This window comes from Octopus sinensis, linkage group LG15 (genome assembly GCF_006345805.1).
Source record: "Octopus sinensis linkage group LG15, ASM634580v1, whole genome shotgun sequence".
NCBI classification, from domain to species: domain Eukaryota; kingdom Metazoa; phylum Mollusca; class Cephalopoda; order Octopoda; family Octopodidae; genus Octopus; species Octopus sinensis.
The window spans coordinates 41,560,621-41,581,219 of NC_043011.1; the positions used below are offsets into that span (position 1 = coordinate 41,560,621).

The 20,599-nt window shown below is 38.4% G+C and overlaps 1 protein-coding gene across 2 annotated transcripts in view; it reads left to right on the forward strand.

Moving 5' to 3' along the window:
- LOC115219718 (guanine nucleotide exchange factor DBS) overlaps positions 1-20,599 on the forward strand; it is a 387,397-nt gene that overhangs the window by 3,355 nt on the left and 363,443 nt on the right. The gene's annotated exons all lie outside the window — the stretch shown is intronic.

Sequence of the window (20,599 nt, forward strand, 5' to 3'; positions counted from 1 at the left end):
GCTCATCGCTATTTAAATTTTAAAATTATAATAAACTAGAGAACACACGTTTTTATATTAAAAATGGTATGTATAGGTGTGTGTGTGTGTGCGTATATATATATATATATATAGTCTACGGTATTCAGTGAGATTCTTTGAGGAGTACTAGCAATACAGCCAGGGTGTCCAGACGTGCCCTCCACATCAGAGTGGATGTGTGTAATGTTAATAGGATGTGTGTATATGTTTGTAATGTGAGCAAAAGGTGATTGTATGCGTGTGCAATGTAAACAAGGTGTGTATATGTGCACGAATACATGATATAAGGCTTGAATTGTAAGCAAGAGCTGTGTATATATGTGTGTGTATATATGTGTACAATGAAAGTAGGTGTTTGTTAAATCTGCAATGGATGCTAGTGTGTGTGTGTGTGTGTGTGTGTGTAAGTTGTATATGCATGTGTGTGCAATGTAAACAAGTTGTATAGATATGTATATGTAGTGTAAGCAAAATGTATGTGTATATATGTGTGTGTATGTATTGTAAGCTAACTGTATGCGTGATGTAAATAAGTGTGTGTATGTATGTGCAATGTGACGAGGTTGTATATATGTATATGTGGGTGTAATTTATATATGCAACATAAGTATGTAGATTCTCCACAATATTAGTTTGTAATGAATTAAACAAAAGCCCGAGGGGAGGGGCAATGTCCTTGACCTTGGCAGACTTTCCCAGACGAGTGAAACGAAGACAGTTGAGGTTTTAAGTTTAAAATATCTTAAGGTTGATGTCTGGAGGGGTGGGCATATACGGTTTGTTAGGAGAGAATGATGGTTTTACGGGAGTGCAACTGTGTATTTCAGAGTGCGCGGGTATATATCGTGTGTGTGTGTGTTGTGTGTGTGTAGTCAACATTAAGTATATGTATTTATGGGTGTGTGATGCAAACAGTACGTGTGTGTGGGTATGTGTACCGCAGGCAGTGTGTGTGTGTGTGTGTGTACGTGCGCGCGCATTCATATACATATATACGCACCTGTGTTTGTATTTTAGTACGTATGAATGAATGACTATATGTATTAATGTACACATGTATGTGAGTAAAATGTATACGTGTGTGTTTATGTTGTGTAAACTACGTGTGCATATGTGTATGAGATGTAAACAGTGTGTGTATGTAATTTATATAGGTGTGTGTTGTGTCAGCAGACCCGTGTGTGTATGTATGTATGTAGGTTTGTAACGTAAACAAGACGATGTGTGTATATATGCGAAATGACAACAAGGTTATGTGTATATAAATGTGTACACTGTAAGTAACACGGTATGTGTATATTTGGGTAAGGCAAGCAAAACGGTGTGTATAGGGTATAATGTCTGGAAGACAGTGATTTTGATGCGTCTATGTGTACACGTAACCTTAAGGCAAGGTGTGTATATCATGTATAATATCTGCATATAGTGTGTGTGTGTATAATGGCAGTTGTGTATATGTATATAATGACGATAATATCTTCGTGTGAAAATGTGTATATGTGTGTGTCAGTGTATATATATATTGGTGTATGTACGTGTGTACATTCTTCGCAAGACGTGTGTGTGTGTGTGTATATGTAAGAAGTATGCGTGTACATGGATATATGTACGTAGGAGTCTGTGTTTGTGTGTGTGTGTGTGTGTATAAATGTATGTACATACACGCACATTGTATGTTTATATGTGTGTTATGAATATTTGTATTGTATGTATGCATGTGTTCACGTGTGTTAAATGTATTTCGTTTAATCTGCAAGTCTTCGAAGAAATTCGTGACATATATAAAACACGCACACACATTTACATATAACACACACACACGCATATCTACATATAACACACATACACATTCATTGTGCTTGAAGTCCAAGTTGTGTATACAAAATCCACCGTTTTCAAAAGGTTTCTACAGCATGCTCACACACGCCTACCATTCAACACTCCACACATACACACACACACACACATGCATACATATATTCTCACACATACACACACACACATCAATGATAGTAATGCGTGTTTGTCATGCTATGCTGTTGGGCCATCTCCTCCTCCTCCTCCCCCATCTGCCCCGCCCCCTTCTCCAACGGTTGTTATGTTGAGGTCAAGTCCACAATAGACACATGTTAGATTGTTTAGAATACTGTGGAGACATTGGGGGGAAAGAACGGCTGTATAACACACACTAATATACATGCATATAAATGTATATATATGTACATGTATACGCACACACTGTGTGTATGAGATACATGTTGAGAACGTGTCCAGGGAGCAGTATATAATTGTGTGTGTGTTATGTAAAATGTCTTGCACGACTCTCGATCCCTTATTCATTTTAGTAACTTTCTGCTGATTAAAAGAAATATGAAAAAAACAAGCAAAAAAAAAAAAAAAAGACAAAAAAACATGCACGCTTGTATTGAGTAGATATTTTTCCTGTTTGCTCTACCAAACTCGTTAATGTATATGCGTGTATATATTTACAAAGATGTGTGGGGATGTGTGTATATCGACTTTCCAACCACTTGATTACTCGTATCGCAATGCCTCTGCAAAATATATATATATATATATATATATGGCATATCTACAGATTCCGACCGACTTTGCAAAATATATATATATATATATATATATATATATATATATATATATATATATATCTACAGATCCCCCACCGACTTTGGCTGATCATAACTTTCAGAGAAATGGATATTTTTTAATGAAATTTTCTACGAATATGTGTTATATCATTTAGATTCTGAATATACAAAACTTATGGGGGGGAATCTGTATTTGTATATTCGGAATCTACTTGATATAACACATATTCGTAGAAAATTTCATAAAAAAATATCCATTTTTCTTAAAGTTATTATCATCCGAAGTCGGTGGTAGGGCAGGAATCTGTAGTTATGCCATATATATATATATATATATATATATATATATATATATATATATATATATATATATATACACGGACACACACACAAAGGCATTCAGAGAAATGTATGTATATCTGTCTGTCTATAGATATAGTTAGGACGTGTCTATAAGTTGAAGGACAGCCCATGCTGACCTACAAGAAATATCGAAAGAAACTTTACTTTTCGCTAAACTCCTGTATTTGACCTAATTGCCATTTCAAAAGGAAGCCCCTTTTCACGTAATTACGCGCAGTTTTTAATTAGTTTTCCTTAATAAATGATACTGTGGTAACTTTAACTCTTAATTTACCGATCTGGGTAAGAATGTACCCAGTAATTAGTTACTTTTTCAAAAATTAAAGTTATCAAAATGACATGTAACAGGTGAGATTTTGCAACTTGTCACTCAGACTATCGTGCTGTTTCTTTAATCATTATGCTTTACTCTTGATGTGGTGGTTGCTGTGCTCTGGTCAGTCCAATTAGAGCAGGTGTGATGTTGAAAGACATCCCAGCCATGACCATCCAGTTGTTTTTAAATGTACACTATCCAGGACCAAGTTACCGAATCCGTCCTTCCTTTTGTTTTATCAAGAGTAAATTTGGCTGCTATTTCTAGCATGTCCAGCAACCAGATAAAGGCACACATTGGTACAGGCTCAAAGTCAGATCTAACTATACACACACATATCTATATATATATGTATACATATATATGTGTGTATGTATATATATTATGTCTGTATGTATATTTATATTGTATTATATATATGTGTATATATTATATATATATATATATTGTATTATGTATATATATATATTGTATTATGTATATATATATATTGTATTATGTATATATATATATTGTATTATGTATATATATATATATATTGTATTATGTATATGTATTTATATATTGTATTATGTATATGTATTTATATATTATGTTATGTATGTATATATATATTGTATTATGTATGTATGTATATACATATTGTATTATGTATGTATGTACGTATGTATATACATTTGTATTATGTATGTATATTATATATATAATATATATATATATATATATATATTGTATTATGTATGTATATTATATATCTATATATATCTATATATATATATTGTATTATGTATGATATATATATATATATTGTATTATGTATGTATATATATATATATTGTATTAATGTATGTATATTATATATATTATGTATTATGTATGTATGTATGTATATATATAATATATATATATATATATATATATATATATATATATATATATTGTATTATGTATGTATATATATATATATATATATATATGTATTATTATGTATCTATATATATATATATGTATTAGTATGTCTATATATATATATATCTTGTATTATGTATGTATATATATATTATATATTGTATTATGTATGTATATATATATATATATATATTGTATTATGTATGTATATATATATATATATATATATTGTATTATGTATGTATATATATATATATATATATTGTATTATGTATGTATGTATATATATTATATATATATATATATTATATTGTATTATGTATGTATGTATATCATATATTGTATTATGTATGTATGTATATATATATATATATGGATTATGTATGTATGTATAATAATATATATTGTATATGTATGTATGTATATATATATATATATTGTATTATGTATGTATGTATATATATCTATATTTGTTTATGTATGTAGTATATATATATATATATTGTATTATGTATGTATGTATTAATATATATATGTATTATGTATGTATGTATATATATATATATATTGTATTATGTAGTATGTTATATATATATATATATATTGTATTATGTATGTATGTATATATATATATATATTGTATTATGTATGTGTATATATATATATATGGTATTATGTATGTGTATATATAATATATAATTGTATTATGTATGTAATGTATATATATATATATTATTATGTATGTATGTGTATATATATAATAATATATATATGTATTATGTATGTATTTCCCCACTGGTTGCTCCCCTATATTACCCGCCTCAACTGGACCCCCCCTCTCCCCAACTCAACTCTCGAATATCTGTATTCTTTCCTCTACCTAATAACGTTACTCAGTGACGATAACGAATGTCTTTATTTCTTAGGAACCTACACCAACCCTTCCTGCCATCGTTCCTCCTTACCCCAACCTTCCCCCTGGTTGCCCTCCTATATTACCGCCTACGCCTCAACTGGACCTCCCCCTCCCCAACTCAACTCTAGAATATCTGTATTCTTTCCTCTACCTAATTACGTTACTCAGTGATGATAAATGCTGTGACTACAAGACCCGGGCTGCTTTCTGCAGCAATTCCACATACCCCCTACTCATTCTAAGTACCCCGGATCCCCAAAGTACCCTGGATCCCCAAAGTACCCCTGGACCTCGTTGCCCATGTGCCGCTGACACTTAAAATGCTCGAACCGATCGTGACGATGCCGGACCCTCCGGCCCCTGTGCAGGTGGCACGTAAAAAGCACCCAATCCACACTCACGGAGTGGTTGGCGTTAGGAAGGGCATCCAGCCGTAGAAACTCTGCCAGATTCAGACTGGAGCCTGGTGCGGCCCCTGGCTTCCCAGACCCGGTCAAACCGTCCAACCCGTGCTAGCGCGGAAAGCGGACGTTAAACGATGATGATGATGATGATGATGATATTGTATTATGTATGTATGTATATATATATATATATATATATATTGTATTATGTATGTGTATATATATATATATATATATACACACACACACATATATGCACATGTGTATCTGTGTATATATGTACACACTCACACAATACATACAGGCATATATATATATATAATGCAATTTGTACTGCATATATATGTGTTATTAACCTGTTTATCTACATATTCAGTCTGACACCCCTCCCCCGCCACCTTCTATCCCTCCTCCCTCCCTATCTCCCATTATTTATTTCTACATCTCTCTACATTTGTCTTTCCTTCTCCTCCTCCAGCCCACTCCCTCCTCCCAATGATGCCTGTGTCTCTTGGGTAAAGAATATTCATGTGAAGAATTCCATTGTGTACCGACCAAAATCGAATTATCTGTTCTTAGGTAGTATTGCTAGCTGGTGGCTTCATGTCTGAGATGAAGAAGACTAGCAGACGGACATGCAGACAGACGTTACTTTCTTGTCTGCCCATATATTCAGTTTTCTGTATGTACACACAAACACACACACACACACACACACATATTTGCATGTTATTGTTTTATATATATATATAATACATTGTTAAATGTTATATAAATATTGGTTATGCCCCCTTCTTGTGTTTGTATATAGGTACACACACACACACACACGTGCATCTGTGTGAAGGTGGTGCTGAAGCATGGCCACAGTCTTGTGGCTAGAATATGGAGAAGAATAAGGCGGCGAGCTGGCAGAAACGTTAGCACGCCGGGCGAAATGCAAAGCCGTATTTCGTCTGCCGTTACGTTCTGAGTTCGAATTCCGCCGAGGTCGACTTTGCCTTTCATCCTTTCGGGGTCGATAAATTAGGTACCAGTTATGCACTGGGGTCGATGTAATCGACTTAATCCATTTGTTTGTCCCCTCTATGTTTAGCCCCTTGTGGGCAATAAAGAAATTAGAATATGGAGAAGAATAATGCTTTTGTGTACTATGTTGGTTATCAGTTATATGAACACACATACTGATGATGGCACCTGTTAATGGCTATGTAGACTGAGATGTTTGTCATCTGTGATCTGGTGGTACCTATTGACAACTAGATGGACTGAGGTAATATTGGTCTGTCACAGTTGATCTGGTAGTACCTGTTGATGGGTAATTTTCATTAGTCACAGGTGATCTGGTGTTACCTATTAAGAGCTAGGTGGATTGAAATAATTAAGAATAAATTGTTTTGCATAGGATAAAAAGCAATGAAGCACCAACAGTTGAATTGAACTCAAGGCCTCCGATTAGGCAAACCAATGCCTTATCCATTCAACCATTCATCTTGCCACTGTTTAGACAGACTGGTATTGGGAGTGAGAGACTAGCATCTCATCCTTGGGGAAATTTGTTTCTCATCCACTTCATGTCTACATACCACAGCTAAATGGAATCTCTTGAAACATTTTTGAAGTTTAGGGAAGGTTGGCTACATAAGTTTACAAAGCCTCTGCAGAAACAGCAGCCAAATATCACTGAAATTACACTTAGATGGACTAGTATAGAGAGAGAGAGAAAGAAAGAGAGAGTAGCATCTTATCCCTGGGGAGATTTGTCTCTCATCTACGTTGTGGCTCAGGTGGATGGGCAATTTGGCAGTGTGACCAAACATCACTTTGAATGACATGCACTTCATTAAACCATGGACAAGTGTGTGATCAACAAAATACCTGCAATTTATTGATCCTAATTAATGAGCCTAATCAGTGCAGCATTGAATATCTTGTGATATTTCCTTTGGACATTTAACCATGGGTGATTTGCATAGGCTATACAGTAATCCCTCCACAAAGGGACCATAATCATGTCAATACTTTGTTTACGATTTGGCAACCCTGGTCACTGATAATGGCTGTCCATAGGGCCTGGTGGACATAGAACAGGTGGACCTACAACAGGGCAAAGGAACTGTACAACTGACTTCACACTCTTGTCAAACATGGCTGTGGTACCAGACCATTTAGAGAAATATTTCTTTATTGCCGATGAAGGTGGAGTGGGGGCTAAACAGAGGGGACAAACAAGGACAGACAAAGGGATTAAGCTGATTAGATCGACCCTAGTGTATAACGTACTTATTTAATCAACCCATAAAGGACAAAAGACGAAGTCGACCCCAACGGAATTTGAACTCAAAACGTAGTGATGGATGATATACCGCTAAGTAATTTGCCCAGCATGCTAACGATTCTGCCAGCTTGCTACCTTCATTTAGAGAAATATTGTGATGATGATGATAGCCTCGTCAGCTCCTGTAGTTCCTTGAAGAGGTCCCTTAATGTCAACCCGAAACTGATTCCAGAAGTTGGCAGGTTAAGGTATTGGATTCAGTGTTGGAGATTCCTTACTGGTTTTGGGATTATTGGCTAATCTCTTAAGACCTCATCATCACTGTTTAGTATCTATGTTTCATGCTACTGGCTGGCATGGATGGACTGGACCATTTGACAGTTAGCTGGTGAGCCAGGAGACTTCACCAAGCTCCAATGACTGCTTTAACATAGTTTCTATAACAGGAAGCTCTTCCTAATGCTAATCACTTTACAGAGGATATTGAGTGCTTTCTACATGGCACCAGCAGCGAGGTCACCAAATGATTTACAATTGAAATGGGTCCGGTTCTATATTTAAGAGATGAGGAATTATGTACATTATTTACGTTTGACAGATATTTGTCCTCATCTTAACCACTATGCCATATGCCCATGGGCATATGGCATAGTGGTTAAGAGCGTTAGCTACTAACCCCAAGATTCTGAGCTCGATTCCAGGCAGTGACCTGAATAATAATAATTATAATAACAATAATCTCGAAAAATACCTTAGGAATGAGAACCCAGGTTTGAAATTTCCTCAAGACACCTGATGATGGCTGGAAGGTATATCAGCCGAAATGTTGTGTTAACGACAAACAAGATGAGGACAAATATCCGTTAAATGTAAATAATGTTAATAATTGATGTGGGGTTTTATATTTATGAAGGTGGTTTTTTGTCAGATAATAAGTTTAAAAGGATGATAGAGAGGCAGTGACAGGTGTTTTGCTTAGAGGAAGGCATATGTGTCTCCTGGTTGGTAAAGGCAGAAGATGAGGATGAAGATGTGCCACGGTGTACCTCCCCATACTCTTGTACATTGTTCTTTTGTGTGAAGACCCATGGCTCAGTGGTAAGGGTATTCAGAGCTGTCCAGACTCCAATTGTTGTGGCATGGGCTTTTTACAGTTTCCATTTACGAAATCTACTCACAAGGCTTTGGTCAGCCTGGGGTTTTATTGAAGACACTTGCCCAAGGTGCCATGCAGTGGGACTGAACCCAAGACCATATGTTTGGGAAGCAAGCTTCTTAACCACACAGCCATGTCTTTACCCTTAAGGCCCATGAGATCATGTGTTCATGTGTGTGTGTATGTATATGTGTGTACATATGTAAAAGCACCAAGCACATCCTGCAAAGTGGTTGGCGTTAGGAAAGGCATCCAGCCATAGAAACCATGCCACAACAATATGGAGTGTGGACAGCTCCTGTCAAACCATCCAATCCAATCCAATCCATGCCAGCATGGAAAACGGATGTTAAACAATGATCACACTCACACAGTGTTCTTGCTTTTGTCAGTCATTGTACCTGAAGCTTTGGACAGGTGTTGTTCAGTGTTTCTTTGACTGTATATCTTTATTCAGTTCAATACTTTTATTAAATTATTCCCAGAAACATCCATTAAAGATGTTAACCTGTGTAATTAGATATCAAACTTCTACAGCAGCACTTGACAAAAATATCCTCAGTCATCATCATCATCATCATCATCATCGTTTTACATCTGCTTTCCATGCTAGCATGGGTTGGACGTGTGACTGAGGTCTGGCGAACCAGATGGCTGCATCAGGCTTCAATCTTGATCTGGCAGAGTTTCTACAGCTGGATGCCCTTCCTAACACCAACCACTCTGAGAGTGTAGTGGGTGCTTTTACGTGCCAGTCAGGCGGCACTGGCAACGCCCTCACTTGAATCTTTTACACATGCCACCGGCACGGGTGCCAGTAAGGCGATGCTGGTAACGATCACGCTTGAATGGTGTTTTTTACGTGCCACCGGCACGGAGGCCAGATAGCCGCTCTGGCAACGATCACGCTCGGATGGTAATTGGATCCTGCTAAGTATGCGAATTTTATAGTCTCGGTTCCATTGGACAGCCAAGCCATTTCATCGACAGTAGAACCATCTTCTCCAGAGAGATTCCGACCAAAACGTCTGTGTCCAATATTGATGTTCTATCATGAGAATACCACTAATCCAGGAATGTATTTCGGCAGATATAAAACCTGTGAAATATTTCTGATTTTACTACAAAGACATAAAGAACAAAAGTAAGGACCAGTTGATTACTGGGATCAATGTGCCATCAACTTACCCCCCACCCCCACCCTTCACGAAATTGCTGGCAGCCTTGTGTCAGAATTTGAAATCAATATTTATAAGAGGTGGAGGCACATGGCTTAGTGGTTATGGTGTTGCCCTCTTGGTCCTAACATTGTGGTTTCGATTCCTGGACCAGGCGATGTGTGTTGTGTTCTTGAGCAAATCACTTCATTTCACACTGCCTGAGTGCACTCAGTGAGCAAAACTGAGTAACATGAAGTCATGACAGGCTTGGTAAGATGATGAAGGATGGTGGACCTGCTAAAAAAAACCCCCCCAAAAACCAAAAAAAACAAGGGAACTTCAGGACAGATGAGCCAGAGACATACCTAGTGTAGGGGATTACCTTTAATACCTATAAGATGCTGAGCCTCAAAGTTCTGAGATGATTGGTGGTTCACTGTGCTTGAAAAGATCTGTCCATCACAGAAAAAATGAGGCCCTAAAAACACATTATTTATGTTTTATGTCTATACCCCTGCACACAATCTGTCTCTAACCAATCTCTTCCCCCAGCAACTTATCTTTATACCCCACCACACACACACAAGCTCTTTCTTACACCCACCCTCCGCCCACTGCATTCCCCTCCATCATCATCTTTATCCATCTGCCACTCCCTTTTCACACTCTCACAAATTTAACTACTCCTCTTGTCCCCTTGCATCAAACTACCTCCCTCGAAATGTTACCCTTCTCAGTTGAAAGGTCTTGTCTTGCAAGTTACTTGGTGGCCTTACTGGTGCTGGTACCATTAAAAAAAAAACAACAAGAGCACCCAGTACACTCTGTAAAGTGGTTAGGGTTTGTACTGAGAAAGGCATTTAATTGAAGAAACCATGTGAAAGCAGTCATTAGAGTCTAGTGCAGTCCTTGGGTTCATCAGCTGCTGCTGAACGTCCCAACCCATGCCAGAATGGGAAATGCACATTAGATAGTTATAATAATAATAATAATAATAATAATAACAATGAGAATACTAAAAATGAACCCAGCTGCTCTAAAAAATTAAGTAAAAAAACAGGAAAACTTATCCAGAATCCTTGTCCATTACTGGATCGACCCCAAAATCTAATGAGTTCGTGCCAGCCACAAGGCTAAACATCCCGAAAGTTTCATCTGAATCCATCCAGCGGTTCTTGAGATATCTTATCTATGGACAAACACACATACGCACACACACACACACACACACACACACAAGTGGAAACAATACCTCCACCTTCAGTAAGGTGGAGGTAATAATAATCTTTTCAACTGGAAGCACAAGGCCTCAAATTTGAGATAAGGGATTAAGTCAATTACAATGACCCCCAGTGTGTAATTGCTACTTATTTAATCAACCCCAAAAGGATGAAAGGCAAAATCAACCCCAGCGGAATTTGAACTCAGAACGTAGCAGCAGACGAAATACTGCTAAGCATTTCACCTGGCATGCTAACAATTCTGCCTGCTCACTACCTTAATAATTATGATAATAATGATGATAATAAAGATGATGATCTGAAATGCCTTGCTGGGATAAAATTGTTTCCAGAGTTTGTGAAATGTTCATATTCATTATGCAAATCAATTTGAAGGTTGACCTAATTTATTTCCTTCTGGTTCATTCTGCAATGACCCTACCCCACCCACAGGACCTGAATTCACTTGTTTTGGCCCTGGTGGGGGTAATACTACCCCACACCTCATTCCCAGGGTCAATCTTTTAAACCTGTAAAATATGCTTTTCTAAAATGTGTTGTATTTCTATTCTGTAGGAAAGAAACTTGCTTAAGGGATGGCAAATCCAGCCCCCAATTTTTTTAAAAACATGGTTGATATTTTTTTTTCCATTTTGATATCAAATCAAGCACAAGTATAATAATGGTTTCAAATTTTGGCACAAGGCCAGCAATTTTGGGGAGGGGCTAAGCCCATTACATCGACTCTCTATGCTCAACTGGTACTAATTTTATTGACCTTGAATGGATGATAGGCAAAATTGACCTTGGCAGTGTTTGAACTCAGAACATAAAGGCAAATTGACTAATAATAATAAAGGAAGTGAAATAGAACCAGTGCATGTGTTTATTGGCATAGTGACCCACCCCAAGATGCAACAAAATATGTTTTAGCACATGAGTTCACATAAAAAATCTTACAAACCAAATACAAAAACTTTTATTTGTTTCTTTTACTTTTTATTTATTTATATAGTTTAATTTTATTTTTATTTATTTTTACTTCAGACTTATTTTCCTTGTTTTGTTTTCCTTTTTCAAGAATTGGCTGATAATTTTTATCTCTCATTCTTCTTGCTGCTTCTGTTGTCTGCGAGAATGGTTAAAGTCTTGTTCTGTTCTTGATATGACGACAACTTGCCATTGTCAAAGGTTATCACTTGAAACGGTGCTGAATTGACATCTAAAGAATTTTGAAGAATGAACAGCAAAAAATAAATAAATAAATAAATAAAATCTTTTGAGATGATAGAAATTGTGACGTAAAAGGTTAGAAAAATGGTAATGGGATGGTGGTGGGTGGTGTGGGCAGGTGTGATGGTGATAGGTGTATGCATGGTGATGGTGGTGGTGGTGGTTGGTGACTGGTGTGTTTGTCAGTGTGTATATTGATGATGGCAGTGGTGGTGGCGGCAATGGCGTTGAAGTTGTTATTGGTTGTACTGTTGTTGATGATGATGATGTTGGTGGTTGTTGTGGTGGTGACTGTTTGTAGGTGTGTATAGTGTTGTTGTCGTGATGGTATTGCTGGTGACCTGTTGAGGCTGGTATATATGCTGCTGCTGTTGTGATGGTCATGGTAATTAATGTTGGTAGCCATAGAGTGTTTTGTATGTTGTTCATGGTGGTGATGATGATGATGTGTTTTGGTGGTGTTAGTGGTGACCAGTGTGTATGTGAGGGTGGTGGTGGTGGTAATGTTTGTTTTCATTGGTGGTGGTCATAATAGAGATTTTGTGGTGGTGGTGGTGGTGCTAAGCCTTTGGCATTCAGATTACTTTGTCAATACCAAGACAGTGACTAGTGACCGAGACATTTGGAAATAGGCTGTGCTTGAGAAGACCCGACAAGCCAAGTGAGACCATAACCGTGGCCTATGTCAGCAGGTGTAACTAGTCCACTTATGAGTACCCCTCATTCATTGGACAATAAACTTTGCTTGTGAAGAGGCAAGTGAAATCAAAATCAAAATTGCTGACGTGGCCAATGACAGTGCCGCCTGACTGGCACGAGTGCCAGTGGAACGTTAGAAGCACCATCCAAGCATGATCGTTGCCAGCGTCACCTTACTGGCACATGTACCGGTGGCACATGACAAACAACATTCAAGCATGGTTGTTGCAGTGCCGCCAGACTGGCTCCCGTGCAGGTAGCACGTAAAAGACACTTTTTGAGCTGGCCCTCGTGCCAGTGGTACGTAAAAACACCTACTACACTCTCGGAGTGGTTGGCATTAGGAAGGGCTTCCAGCTGTAGAAACCTTGCCCGATCAGATTGGAGCCTGGTGCAGCCTTCTAGCTCACCAGTCCTCAGTCAAACCATCCAACCCATGCCAGTATGGAAAGTGGACATTAAACGACAATGATAATGATGAACCAGCACTCCATCGATGAAAACAAGCGTTCCAGTTAGTCTGATCAATGGAACAGCCTACTTGTGAAATTAATGTGCAAGTGGCTGAGTGCTCAACAGACATGTACCTATTTCTTTATTACCCACTAGGGGCTAAACAGAGTGGACAAACAAGGACAGACATAGGTATTAAATTGATTACATCGACCCCAGTGCGTAACTGGTACTTATTTAATCGACCCTGAAATGATAAAAGCAAAGTCGACCTCGGCAGAATTTGAACTCAGAACGTAGCAGCAGATGAAATATTGCTAAGCATTTCGCCCGGTGTGCTAACGATTCTGCCAGCTCGCCACAGACACATGTACACTTAATGTAGTTCTCAGGGAGATTCAGCATGGCACAGCCTGTGACAAGGCTGACACCCCCGCCACCTTGAATTACAGGTACAAATCATGTTTTGCCAGCTGAGTGGACTGGAGAAATGTGAAGTAAAGTGTCTTGCTCAAGGAGACAGTGCTCTGTTGGGACTGAAATTCATGACTTTATGATGTTGAGCTGAATGCCCTAAACACGTGCCTTCACTTTGTCAAATATATTATCATCGTCATCACCACATCATCGTCATCACCATCATCATCATCACCACCATTGTCATCTCCATCATCATCATCAATATCCTTTTCTACTCTAGGCACAAGGCCCGAAATTTTTGGGGAGTAGGCTAGTCGATTAGATCAACCCCAGTACACAACTGGTACTTAGTTTATTGACGCTGAAAGGATGAAAGGCAAAGTTGACTTTGGCAGAAGAACTCAGAACATAAAGAGAGACGAAATACTGCTAAGCATTTTGCCCGGTGTGTTAACATTTCTGCCAGCTTGCCACCATCATCATCAATATCATCATCATCACCATCATTGTCATCATCATTTAATGTCTGCTTTCCATGCTGGCATGGGTTGGACAGTTCGACAGGGGCTGGCAAGGCTGGAGAGCTGCACCAGGTTTCATTATCTGTTTTGGTATGGTTTCTACAGCTTGATGCCCTTCCTTATGCTAACTGCTTTCCAGATTGTCTGCTGGGCACTTATGTGGCACAGCACCAGTGCTTTTTTATGTGGCACCAACACCAACAGGATCACCAAGTACCTTGCAGGACAAAACCCCCTCACCTGGGAGAGGGCAGAGTAGTATTGGGTGGGTGTGGCTTTCTGCCAGTTGATAGATTCAAGGTGGAGAAAAGACAGGTAAAGGTGTCTTGTTGTAGAAAACTACGTGGATACCCCATTTGGGAAACAAAAGAGAGTGAGTTGCATTTTTTCATTGCTTTGCGATTTTGATGATGTAGTTATGTATTTTTAGAATGGCATTGTAGGGTAAGCATGAGATGCCAGAACTGGCTTGTTTGAACATAAAACGGGCAGAATATTGGAGCTGGATACAGTCAGTTTGAATGCTAAAGGGTTCAATGAGGACTAGTCCTGATCAGTGTGTGTGTGTGTTGTTGGTTGTAGCAGTGGATGCTTGTATTGCCTAGCGGTGACGGTAATGCTGGTGTGTGCTGTAGTTGGTGTTCTTGTTGTAGTGATGGTAGTAGTGTTGGTGTATGTGTTGTGGTGGTGATAGTGGTGTTATTACTTGTGTTAGTGTTGGTAGTAGTAGTAGCAGTGTACGAGAGTGGGGTTGAAAGTTCCTGGCTTTAAGGGTACCACCAAAGGCCTAATTGGAGGCAAAACCTTCCCAGTTCTTTTGCAGGATTTAGAAAAACTGAAGGACCACTGCAATAAGTATGTGAATCTGAGAGGGGGAATATGTTGCATTAAACCATAATTTACTGATCCTCCTCTATTTTCTTTTACCTAAAACCAGGGACTTTTTAGCAGCCCCTTGTAGAAGTATTAAGGGTGTTAGTTTTAATATTGGTGGTCTGAGTGTCTCCATAGTCTTGTGGGTAAAGACATGGGGAGATATCAGCATTGAACATCCTGGGACAGGGTTCATTTCTGCATTAAAGCCCCCCGCCCCCACTAAAATTCATTAAAAGGGGCAGCAAGGTGGCAGAATTCTTGGCAATACAGGGTAAAATGCTTTGCGGAATTTTGTCCATCTTTACATTCTGAGTTCAAATTCCACCATGGTCGATTTTGCTTTTCATTCTTTCAGGGTCGATAAAATAAGTACCAGTTGTGTACTGGGTTTTATATAATCAACTTACTCCTTTACCTAAACTTGCTGTTCTTGTGCCAAAATTTGAAACTAATATTGGTCATGTTGTTGTTTAACCCCAGGTCAACATCAATGAAACTGATGGATGATCAAAGACAATCCGATCATGACTATCCCGTTTTTAAATGTATTAACTGATGCAATCTTTCCTTACCTAAGCTTGTAGGGTGTGGAATATCTGACTGCTCTTTCTAGCATGTGTAGTGACTGCATTCTCTCATGAGACTGCTGTTTGTGTTGTTAAGATTTTGTCAGCATTTTTCTTCTTGTAAGTGTTGTTATTGTTGGTTATGATGTTGTTTTTGTTGTTGTTGTTGGTGGTGGTGGTGTTAGAAATGATGAGAGTTAAAAATAAAATTATAAAAACTGAGGCAGCAGAAAAAAAAAAGCAAAATAAAGAATAACTTCATATACAAAAAGCCCCACTTAAGGAATGACTTTGTGTGAATATGTATATGTATGTATGTGTATATATGTATATATTGTGCATGTATATGTGTTTTATTTTTACCATGTTTCTCGAAGAACTTCTGTCCATGACAGAATCTCGGAGAAATCTTGGAGAACTTGTCTGGAATCTGTCTTTTCAATGGTGCTGACAATGCTCTGTTAAGATCAGAATAGATCTTAAGACATGTCACTTCATTTTCTATTTTCTGATGTCTTCATCAAATTTAGATTTCCCACCATTTATATAAGTATATGCTTATACGGGGCTGATGGTTAAGAAATTTGCATCACACCTATGAGGTCCTTGGTTCAATTGAAGCACATGGTAGTTTGGGAAATATCATTTTTTTTATAACCTTGAGGCAACCCATACTTTGAAAACAAATTGGGTAAATGGAAACTATGTGGAAGCCCAACAGATAGATTGTATATCATCATCATTTAACACTTTTCCTACCATTTGTTTATTCTGTACTGCACAAGTAACTGGTGATACCGATGCTATGAATTAAGTGGTGTTAAAATGCATAAGTTAGACCACTAAAATTAGACTGGTAGGGCGAAATTAGACTGCTAGTGTGAAATTAGACTGTTATGGCGAAATTAGACTGTTATGGCGAAATTAGACTGTTATGGCGAAATTAGACTGTTATGGTGAAATTAGACTATTATGGTGAAATTAGACTATTATGGCGAAATTAGACTGCTAGGGCGAAATTAGACCGTTAGGGCGAAATTAGACTGTTAGGGCAAAATTAGACTGCTAGGGCGAAAGAAAATATGGTGCAGAGTAGGCTTGGTAGGTGGCGTCTTTGTCCTTGCTCCATGCTCACATGAGTTGAATGGTTTGCCAGGGTGTGACTGGTATGATGGTTGCCTCATCCTCCATTTGCCTGCTGTGGCATGGTTTATATGGTTGGATACCCTTCCGAATGCCAACCACTTTACAGATTATACCAGTGAGGTCTCGATGCAGCTTGCAACACTACAAACACCAAGAGAGGGGACTTTCTGCTTGAAGATGTGTGGCTAAACCTTTACCATTCAAACCAGTCATATCTAGCTTAAATATTCTCCCTTGTTTATGTTCAAACTGGCCAGATCTGGTCTCTTACACTTACCCTACAATGTCATTCTAAAAATAAACAGTCACATCATTGAAATCTCAAAGCTACAAGATAATGCAGGATTAATTGAAAACAATGTGGAGAAATAAGCATTGCATTTGACAGGGTCATCTGAATGCTGAAGGGTGAAAGTATGAGAAAAAGGGCCAGGGCAGAAGGGGTTTCTTGCAGTAGAGGGGCACATGACTATTCACATTTTGGAAGAGGGGTAGGGGTGGAATTTGGTGTGGAGCAGGGAAGAGATAGAAATAGCGATGAAGTACCTGCAATTCCCTAGGCCCAGCTTTGTTGTGTTGATTCTACCTGAGAATTCATTTAAAGAGCGCTCACGTCTGCAGAATACTCAGCCACTTATGTGTTAATTCAGGAGAAGATAACTCGGTTTGATGAAACAACTGAATCATCATTGTCGAAACCAGTGGAGAAACATCCGTGTGTGTGTGTATAATGTTGTTGTTTACACTTAGATGAACCTCAATCAAGCAGACAAACAGACATATTCCATCTATAACCGTTCCATCTTTAACCACTTTAACTGGTACTCCATTGGTCACAACAAGAAGTGTTTCAGTGGATCCGATCAATGGAACAGCCTGCTCATGAAAGTAACATGCAAGTGGCTGAGCACTCCACAGACTCCTGTAACCCTTAATGTAGTTCTCAAAGAGATTCAGTATGGCAGAATGTGATGAGACAGGCATCTTTGAATTACTGGTACAACTCATTTTTGCCAGCTGAGTGAAATAAAGTGTCTTGCTCAAGGACATGATGTGCTGCCAGGAATTGAACTCACGACCTAACAATTGTGAACCGAGCCATGTGCCTTTACATTTTACCTCTTTGACTCTTTTCCTGTCTTTTTGTGTTTTATTCTGCGTGCTTTAAATGTACTTTTGGTTTTCATTGCTGCCTTTCTCTATTGGACTTACACGTCCACTCACTGTCCCTTTCTTAAACCTTTTCTGATGATGTCTGGCAACTGACTTGGTCAACACCCATAAGATTATCCACCCCCTTGGGCACTTTTTTAATGCTATACGTCTAACACTCGAAGACATGCTTACAGAATTAAAAAAAAACAATACAGCACCCATGGCTTTGGAAAGATTTTTTTCATACTCAGAATTACTGAAGCATGGAATATGTCAGTGGTTCCCAAAGTGGGCAGTACTCCCACCTTGGGGGTGGTGGAAAGATCCAACCGAAGCATTGAAAAAAAGTCGGATGATTAAGGGGTGACCAAAATGGGGTGATAGATGTAAAAAACAATATTAATAGGTTAATTGGTTTATTTGTGAAATGCAGTTGTTTTGAATTTGCTACAGAAAGGTGGTCTGGATTTGTGGTGGTGAGAGTGAAGGGGGCACTAGAAATGGGGCCTAGGTGCCAAAGGGGCAGCAGCCTGAAAATGTTTGGGAACTACTGGAATAAACTACACTTCCTGTGCGTTATTCTATGTCCTGTTCATGCACTTTTGGCTACTCTTTCTCATGGATTTGTAGTGTAACTGAGCCCTGCAGATAAGATCATCATCATAATCTTAAAGTGCAGGTGAGCTGGCAGAACTGGTAGCACACCTGACAAAATGCTTAGTGGCAGCTTTCCATCTCTTTACATTCTGAGTTCTAATTCTGCCGATGTTGATTTTTACCATTCATCCTTTTGGGGGCCAGTAAAATAAAGTACCAGCTAAGCACTAAAATTCTGGGGTAGGAGGTTAGTCAATGCAATTAACTGACACCCTACTCCAGAATTTTAGGCCTTGTGTCTCTAGTAGAAAGTTTCCTCCTCCTCCTCATGGTGGCAAGCTGGCAGAATCATTAGCATGCTGGGCAGAGTGCTAAGCGGTATTTTTGCCTGTCGCTACATTCTGAGTTCAAATTCCACCAAGGTCGATGTTGCCTTTCATCCTTTCAGGGTCGATAAAATAAGTACCAGTTGAATACTGGGGTCAATGTAATCAATTCATCCCCACCTTCCCCAAGCTGCCCTTGTGGCAAAAATTTGAAATTATTATTATTATTATCATCATCATCATCATTATTAAAGTTGGTGAGCTGGCAGAATTGTTAGCACGCTGGATGAAATGCTTAGCAGTATTTTGCCTGTCACTAGGTTCTGAGTTCAAATTCCACCGAGAATGACTTTGCTTTTCATCCTTTCAGGGTCAATGAAATAAGTACCAGTTTCACACTGGGGTTGATGTAATCAACTAGCTCCCCACTTTCCCCAAATTTCAGGCCCTGTGCCTTTGGTAGAAAGGATTATTATTATTATTATTAAGGATGAAAAGCTAATTTGACCTCATTGGGATTTAAACTGGGTGCTGAGAGTGGAGGAAAATACCACAAGGTATTTTGTATATCTAGATTTTCATTGTTCGGAGGGTACTTCTTTGGGGTTTGCAAAGACAATGGAAATAGCCCCTTCCTCTAGACTTAACTAGTTAAAAAAATAACAATAATAATTGGAAAAATGTCACTGGTGTAATTTGAGAGGGATTTGACTGTTATTTCTAGCAAATTGAGCATACAGGTAGAGAGGCACCATTGTTTTTTTTTTGTGTGAAGCAGTGGGGTGGGCAAGTGGTGAGGGTGGTAAGTACTCTGTGAAATAAAGAACTAAACTAGATTTAATTGGGTTAGTGAAGTTCTTGGGTGGGGGTGGGTCAGGAAGGAACGGATGAATGTAACAGCTTCTCACTTTCTCACTGTTACAAATCTGATGTTTTGTGCTTTGGTGAGAAATCACACACACTCACACACACACATACAGATACATTCATATATGCACCCTCACACATGTACTGGTATATACACACTCTCATTCACAAGCATTGTCTGTCTGTCTGTCTGTCTGTCTCACTCACACACACACACAGAGGCACACTCTGTGTTGCACATACTGACATATGTACACATTCATATATTCACATTGACACACACACACACATATACATACACACACATACATACACACACACACACATGCACACACATACGCACACACATACACACATATGCACACACACACATACACACACACACTCA